Source organism: Panthera leo, chromosome B2 (genome assembly GCF_018350215.1).
Source record: "Panthera leo isolate Ple1 chromosome B2, P.leo_Ple1_pat1.1, whole genome shotgun sequence".
Lineage (NCBI taxonomy): Eukaryota > Metazoa > Chordata > Mammalia > Carnivora > Felidae > Panthera > Panthera leo.
In genome coordinates, this window is record NC_056683.1 from 58,978,231 (window position 1) to 58,987,239 (window position 9,009).

Sequence of the window (9,009 nt, forward strand, 5' to 3'; positions counted from 1 at the left end):
AAGTATGTAAAACAAAATCATCTGGAGCTCTCATCTTTGATCAGTCCTGGGTCTTATATTTTATTCATGGATTAAATTTACTTAAATATTTCTTCCAATTTTTCTTAGCTTTTCTTTAATATTAACAGTGACACTTGATTTGTGTCAGGTAAACATAATTTGATTACCTTTCACTTGCATACTTATTCATTTGACATCATGTTTATATTTTTGTTGTTACTGTATAAAAGTGGTTTGGTATGGTTTTTTGGATGTTTATTTGTACTTATTATGAAGTTGAACTTTCAAAATTTGATCCTTCTAGTAATTTATGTGTTTTCAAATTTTTCCAAAGTTTGTAGTGGTATTTTACAAGTCATTTTGTTTTATATTTTGAAAAAAAAATTGTATTTTTAATTGAAAATAATTATGAATTTCCTTTACTGAATATTTACCAAATTCTTTTTAAAAAATATTTACTTATTTTTGAGAGAGAGAGAGAGGGAGAGAGAGAGTGTGAGGGGAGAGGGGCAGAGAGAGAGACACACAAAGATTCCGGAGCATGCTCCAGGCTCTGAGCTGTGAGCACAGAGTATGATGTGGGGCTTGAACTCACGAACCATGAGATCATGACCTGAGCTGAAGTCGGACGCCCAACCAACTGAGCCACCCAGGTGCCCCAATATTTACTGAATTCTACTTTATATTTTACATTACACTGGTTATTGCAAAAAAAAAAATAGATGCAGACCTTGCCTTGAAGGAGTTCTCAGTGAGTTAGAGAAACAAATGAGCATACAGATGTGAGCAGTAGTAGGATATCCAATTTCAGACATAGAATGTCTGGCATGAATGAGTAGTGTGAATGTGCTAAACAACCTGATCTGGGATATCCATTCATCCTAAGGCATTGAGATTTGTAAACTGATTACATGACAGTCAGTGAAGGGTTAGAGCAATATTGGCATTCTTTAATAAAATGACAAAAAAAATATTAAGACAGCTGGAATGGCTGGAGAAAGGAAGCCTGGGGGAGATAAATGGTTAGATACCAGAAAGGATGGTAAACAAAGACCAGATAATGAAGGTCATGTACTAACCAACCTGAGTTTGGATTTTACACTTGAGGAAATGTATAAACATCAAAAGAATTTAAGAAAGGGAGTTATCATCACATTTGCATTTTTGGAAAGATCACAGAGCATTATAGCTGCTGACAAGACCAGAGCCTATGAACCCAATTAGGAAAATCATGGCAATGATCCAAAGAAGAGACAATAAGGATTTGTAGTAAGGTTGTGCCAGTGATATGGATAAAGGAGGGAAGACATTTTAGTGATCTATATTAAGAGACAGAGTCTGCAAACGCTTACACCTGGAAAATGAGGTCCAGGTTAAAACAGACATATCCTGAGGTTAAATGGGGAGACCATGGCTACATATATGCTACATATTCCATGTCAGATATTAATTATCTTAACTTTTAAAACATGTATTCAATTTTGTATGGTAGTATTAATTGAAGTGCTCTTTCTTACCCTGTTTCTTTCACATTTTTAAAATTAAACATCCTGTGTATAATGTTGAGCTATAATATTTACCATATTTCATCAAATCTAGGGCACACTTTTCCACATTTGTCATGCCTGACATTGAGTGCATCTTATATTTCTCTTTACTGTTAACACATCACCATTGCTAGTGAATACAAGGTTCTTTTCAAGTTTTACTTTGTCCCTTCTTTCTAAATCCCCATCCCATCATTTTCCTCTCATAAGAAACCATTTATGATGTGCTTGATATATGTTCTTAAGCATAGATGTATCCTTGTAAAATATATTGTGTTTTTGTGTGCTTCAGTTCCATTAAGGGTTTTGTAAATCCCACCTCTGTCATAGTTTTCTCCTCCTGCCCTGTTTAGGACAAATCCATGTCACATATATGGTTTATTGCTTCTTATTAGTGTATGACATTTCATACTGTGATTTACTACATTCTATTTATCCATTATTCTAGAGATAGATACACAGGTTGCTTCCAACTCCCTGTTTCCATATACACCATCCTTGTTTGGATCTTTGTAAGATTTACCCTGGGGTATGTACCCAAGAAAGGAATCTCTGCCTATATTTTTAATTTATTTTTCCCTCAGGGTACTGAATAATTTCTTCAATATGGATATACAAATATTTAAAACCATCCTTCTATTAATCAACAAATGGCACTGAGGCAACAGGATACCTATGTGCAAAAAAATAAGATGGGTTTTTACTTTACTCCTTATACCAAAATAAATTCCACATGGATAGAAATTCAAACATTAAGGAGAAATGAAGTCATGGTAACAGCAGGAGAAAACACAGAAGTTCAAGGTCTGCCCACTTTTCTAGCTCCTCTAACATCCTCTTTCATATTCGTCCATCTCTCTGCAATCCATTTTACTTACAAATGCCAGAATTATTTTTAAGAGACTGATGAATAATACACACCCTCAGTTAAACATACACACACACACTCTCTCTCTCTCTCTAAAAGTTTCCTTTGCCATATAATACATTGTACATCTTCTATGCATTTTAGCATAGGCTCTGACTCCTGCCTTTTCTTTAAATGCATCCAGTACTGCTTGTTCTTTTGCAGACTGTGCTACAGCTACACAGCATTCCCCTTTGATTATGCCAAACTCTTTCCTGCTTCAGGGTATTTGCACTGTTCATCCCATTTGCCTGGGGTGCTCTTCTTTCTATTTGGATGGGTTATAGGTCCCCTTGCTATTAAGATGTCAGTTTAAATGTCAACTTTTGAGGCCCTTCCTGACTGTCCAATCTAAAGTACCTACCCAGGAAATGGCTCTTCACTCAATCTGAATTCTCTGCTTGGCATTTATTATTGATTATTTTCTTTCTTATTTGTATATTGATTTTTCTGCTCCTGCTTGGAAATAAAAGCTTAACAAGATCAGGAACCTTTGCTGTCAAATTTATTGTTGTTGTCTCAAAACCTAGAGCAGTGCAAGAAACAGGACAGATGCTTACAACTATTTGCTGGCTAAGTAAATAAATGACTCAAAGGAAACATACATATCTAGATTATTTTTAAACAGAAAACTTTGCAATTTCGTCACAGTTTAGAAAAATTTTATAATGTATTGGTTGTATTCTTTTGATAAGTAAACATTTCTCTGGCTCCAGTGTTAATCCACAAAGGCAATATTGAACATCTAAACATCAAGCTGAGACCAAATTCAGATTTAACAAGCTAATCTCAACATGCTGTGTTCTATAGGCTAATGACTGACATGTGTTTAAGAGATCATCATCTCCACAGGTTAGTGAGAAGATTAGAAACAATTTTCTCCCCTACTATGTCCTCATTGGCTTTGAGTTGTTCACTCTGTGTTTTGGAGGGAGCATTTCTCTATCCTGTCACTTTCATTATTTTTTTTTTCTCTAAAAGGCAAAGGTTCTTATTTTCCCTCATTACATTTATTTGTATTTATTGGAGCTAATTAATTTTATGTTACATTTCAAGCAGTTTCAAAATATGGTATAATTTATAAACAAACTATCATTAATTTGAGCTTACTGAGAGAACATTTATGCTGATTTGACGTGATTGACTTGTATTGTCATCTATAAGAACCAAGGAAACAGATATGAGCTAAAAGAGCTACACTAAACAACAGATTTTCAATGTAGACAAAAGAACCTTCCACTGGAAGAAGATGCCATCTAGGCCTTTCATAGCTTAAAAAGAGAAGTCATTGCCTGGCTTCATAGCTTCAAAGGACAGGCTGACTCTCTCATTAGGGGCTAATGAAGCCAGCACTCATTTACCATTCTGAAAATCCTAGCGCCCTTAAGAATATGCCAACTATACTTTGCCTGCACTCTATTAATGAAACAACAAAGACCAGATTACAGCATATCTGTTTACAATATGGTTTAGTGAGTGTTTTAAGCCCACTGTGGAGAACCACTACTCAGAGAAAAAGACTCCTTTCAAAATATTACTGCCCATTGACAATGAACTTGACCAATGAAGAGTTCTGATAGATATGTATAAGATGAATGTTGTTTTCATGCCTGCTACACAAGATCCATTCTGAATCCCATTGATCAAGGAATAATTTTGACTTTCAAGTCTTACTATTTAAGAATTACATTTTGTAAGTCTATAGCTGTCATAGTGATTCCTGTGATAGATCCAGGCAAAGTAAACTCAAAATCTTCTGGAAAGGATGCATCATTCTAGATACCATTAAAAACATTCACAATTCATGGAAAAAGGTCAAAATATCAACATTAACAGGAGTTTGGAAGAGTTGATTCCATTCCTCATGGATGATCTTTAGGGGTTCAAGAGTTAAATGGAGGAAATAACTACAATTAAAATAGCAAGAGAACTAGAATTAGAAATACAGAGTGAAGATGTGACTGAATTGCTACAATCTCATGACACAACTTAAATAAATGAGGAGTTATTACTTATAAGTGAGCAATTTAAGTGATTTCTTAGGATGAAATCTACTTCTGGTGAAGATGCTTTGAAGATTGTTGAAATGACAACAAAGCATTTAGAATATTACATAAACTTAGTTGATAAATAAGCAGAACGGTTTGAGAAGACTGACTCCAATTTTAAAAGAAGTTCTATGGGTAAATGTTATCAAATAGCATAGCATAGCATGTTACAAAAAAAATCACTCATGAAAGGAAGAATCAATTGATGCACCAAACTTCATTATTATTTTAAGAAATTACCACAGCCACCCCAACTTTCAGCAGCCACCACCCCTATGAGTCAACTACCATCAGCATGGAAGTGAGACCCTTCACCAGCAAAAATATTACGACTTGCTGAAAGCTCAGATGATAACTAACATTTTTAAGCAATAGCAATAAAGTTTTTTTATTTTTTTATTTTTAATACAGTTTTCTTTTTCTTTTATTTTTTTAAACATTTATTTATTTTGAGTGACAGAGTAAGCATGAGTGGGACAGAGGCAGAGAGAGACTGAGAGAGAAAGAGAGGGATAATCCTAAACAGACTCTATGCTGTCAAGGCAAAGCCTGACTTGGGACTCAATCCCATGAACCATGAGATCATGACCTGCATTGACAGTGTGGAGACTGCTTGGGATTCTCTCTCTCCCCCTTTTCTCTGCCCCTACCCTGCTTGTGCTCTCTCTTTCTCAAAATAAATAAATACACTTAAATCAGTAGACTTTGACTATAGCAATTTACCATCCATAATGTGGGTGGGCTTCATCCAATCATTTAAAGGCCTTAAAAGACTGAGATTCTCCAAGGAAGAAGAAATAATTCTGTCCTCTTTAAGACACAAAGCTGCCACATTAACTATTCCATGCATCTCCAGACTACCAGACTGCCTTACAGATTTATACAGAGATGTACTTTATACATATGTATATACACACACACACACACACACACACACACAAATATAATAAGAAATAACTTAGCTTGTTTGAGGGATTTTTTAAATAAATCCAATTATGTTAGTTGATGACTTTCAAATTTATATCCTAAAATTTTAATGATACATTTAAGAAACCATTTAAATAATTGTATATTAACAACAAATAGATGAAATATTAAAATTTTATTGAGAATATAGTCTATTCAGGGACGCCTGGGTGGCTCAGTCAGTTGAGTGTCTGACTTCAGCTCAGGTCATGATCTTGCAGTCCATGGGTTTGAGCCCTGCATCAGGTTCTGTGCTTCCAGCTCAGAGCCTGGAGCCTGCTTCAGATTCTGTGTCTTCTTCTCTCTGACCCTCCCCTGCTCATGCTCTCTCTCTCTCTCTCTCAAAAATAAATCAAATAGTAAAGAATGAAGAATATATTCTATTCAAAAATTTGAATAAGCAAAATGTATTGGTTGTATGTGCATTTACTTTCTCCAAATAAAAATTGATTTTATATTCATATTTAAAAATATGTTAAAAATGGGCCATTCACTATCTCTGTTTACATTTTTCTTATAATTCTATGGATGTCAAACTATTACTTTTAAAGTCCTGGAAGAAAGCTCTCTGAGTTCCAATAAATATGTTTATCTAAAATTGTGAGATGCTGACATCATCATGAATAAAGTGTGCTATTGATATTTGGAAAGCCTAATAAGGTTCTCCCCAAGGTTTGAGAAGAAAGAAATAAATTGCCTTCTGAGCATTAAGTGTAAATCTATCATGTAATAGATTGCCATGGAGCTACAAAGTCACTTTAAAGACGTCTTCTAAGGCTGTCAGATCTGGCTGTAATCTCATAACAGCACTATTAGTAGGTCTGGAGAATGACTGAGTGAATTAGAAGTGAGGGTCCTTGAGAAGGAAGATGAAAAGAAGCCATAGAGGCAATCAAATTCTAAGGTGAAACAAATTCTCACATAAAAACTCCACTAGTAAAATCCATGTTAAATATACTACCAGTGTGCATATGGAAGCTTTGGGCATTTGTGTGTGTGTGTGTGTGTGTGTGTGTGTGTGTGCGTGCGTGTGTGTGTGTGTGTGTGTGTTATAAAGCATGCAAATCACCTAATAATGCATAATCCCTAACATGAGTTGAGTTCTTAAGTCAGAGGTACTGCACTGAGCATATTACATGCAATATTATATTTAATACCTAACTAAACCAGATGAGATATGTACTTTCACAACAATTTCATGAATGAGCAAATTAATGTGTTCAAATTTACAAAGCTAATGAGTGACAAAGAGTTTTCAGCCACATGTGTCTGACTTCAGAGCCCATACTCAACTACCATGCTAATCTAATATTTCCCTATTCAGATTCTAAATTCAACAAGTACAGTTATGATTATAATTCAGGTTTACATATTCTTTTTCAAGGAAAAAACATGTGTTTGATGGAGAACATATCTCTCCAGACTCTGATGCTGTTCTATTTCTTGTAAAATGACAAATTGGCATAAATTAACAATTTAACCTTAAATTATATTTCATTTCTGAGTAGCTTTCCAAAATAGAGTATAAAACCAAAGGATGGACAGCTTATATTTCTTCAAGAATGTTAGCACCATAAATTTAATAACTACTGTTTTGATTATCTACATAATAAAATTCACTTGGTTAAAATGAGTATGACCTGGAAAGCAGAATCCATCATGCAATACTCTCAAATCAGTTTCTGAGGACCTCAGGAGTTGGCTAAAACTTCTAAGACAATGATACACCATAAATTCTCTTTGAGCAAAATGCAATAGGCGGCCTGAGGCATAATTTAATAATTTGCATTTCTTCTAGTTTATTCAAAGATGAAGATTGTTTCTTCAGCATTATTTTCTGCAAAGACCTTCAGAAATGTTAGCTTTATTATCTTTTAAAATAGAATATCCTCTGGAACACACAGTTGTTGTGAAGTGGTATACTGTAATTTTTCACTTTTTGGATCCCATTACACAGAGACAGAAGTGAAATAAAGCATTTACTTGTATCAGTTGAGATATAAAATAGCAAAAAAATTTAAATTTATTTCGACTGCCCCTTCCAAAGATGTGTGGATACCACTGAAGTTTCTGTAAGCCTCAATAAGCATACAACATTTGTATTCAAATTATTAAGTGATTACCCTCCTGACAACTTGAGGCGCTCATGGGGAACACTGAATATTTTGGATGTTGCCTTTTAGGGCAAGAACCTGGCAGAAGTCAATGAACCTGGGTCATATAAGATGATAATTTATGCTGGAATTGCTAAGGGCTTGTTGGCAATTCTCCACCAGAAATATTTTACTTCCTTTCTTTCTTTCCTTTTTTTTTTTTTCCTTTTTCCCTAAGCAACTTACTAATGCCTTATGGAAACTGTAGAAGTAGAAAGTGAGACAAGTTACGTTGCAGGTATGTTGTTGTTTGTTTTGTTTTGTTTGGAACACTAACAGTATTTATTAAATGCCTCTAAATGACAGTTTGGGTGTTAACTTTGAGGCTTTAGTTGGACAAAGAGAAATTGTGACTGTTCCTTACCCTCACGAAACTTATTCTCCTGTTTATAATGCCGAAATCTTTAAAATTTGCTCTTTTATCTCTGTGTGTGTGTGTGTGTGTGTGTGTATGTGCATGTGTGTGTTTGTGTGTTTTCTTGGCTGCTACAATATGGAAGTTTCTTCACATTTAGGTGTTTGAGTTGCTGAATACTGACTAAAATTTATTATTAATAATTATAAAACTATTTTACTCAAGATAAAATCAAGATCACAGCTTTTTCATATCTGGATAAAGTGGCCAAAATTTCTTTTCAGGTTTTTAAAGCAATTTTAAGCCAGTTAAAATTGTACTTATAACTTAACATTCCAGAAAGGTAAAGACTAAAAGAATTTCTTAATAATTATTTAAAAATCTGAATTATGAACAACTGCAATTTTGGTTGAGAATATAAACATACTTAATCTACTAGTATTACTGTGTTTCCTGAATCCTCTCAATAATATAAATTGACATCCTTATTAACTGAATACTAATTTTTAAATAAAAAATCCATTAGAGATGGTAATATCAAAATAGCATAACAATGTATTAAAAAAGTTATAGGCATTCGGATGATAATATATATTTTATGAAATTCAACATTTAGTCTTTTGTAGGCAGAATGACAGAAAGACATATAGTCGTATTAGTCCTAACAATATTGAATAATACTATCTGATTAATTTTTAAAATAAAGTTAACCCTTAGTTTTAGAAATAGTCTGTCATTTGTTACCATATACCAAATAAATACAAGTGGTTCAAAACACATAATCTGAAATATTTTAATAATTAAGCAAATATTTTTAAGATAATAAAAATCTTATATTTAAATAGTACTGATGAATCCTATTGAGGCATAAATCATCTAAATAATAAAATAAGATAGGATATTAATAAGGTAAGGCTGTTTGAAATTTAAAGCATCTTTTTCTTTTTAAAAAGAAATCATCATATCCAGTAAGATATAGATAAAGTCACATTAACAACAATATCAAAAGGAAATATTGCCTTTATAGTGTCAT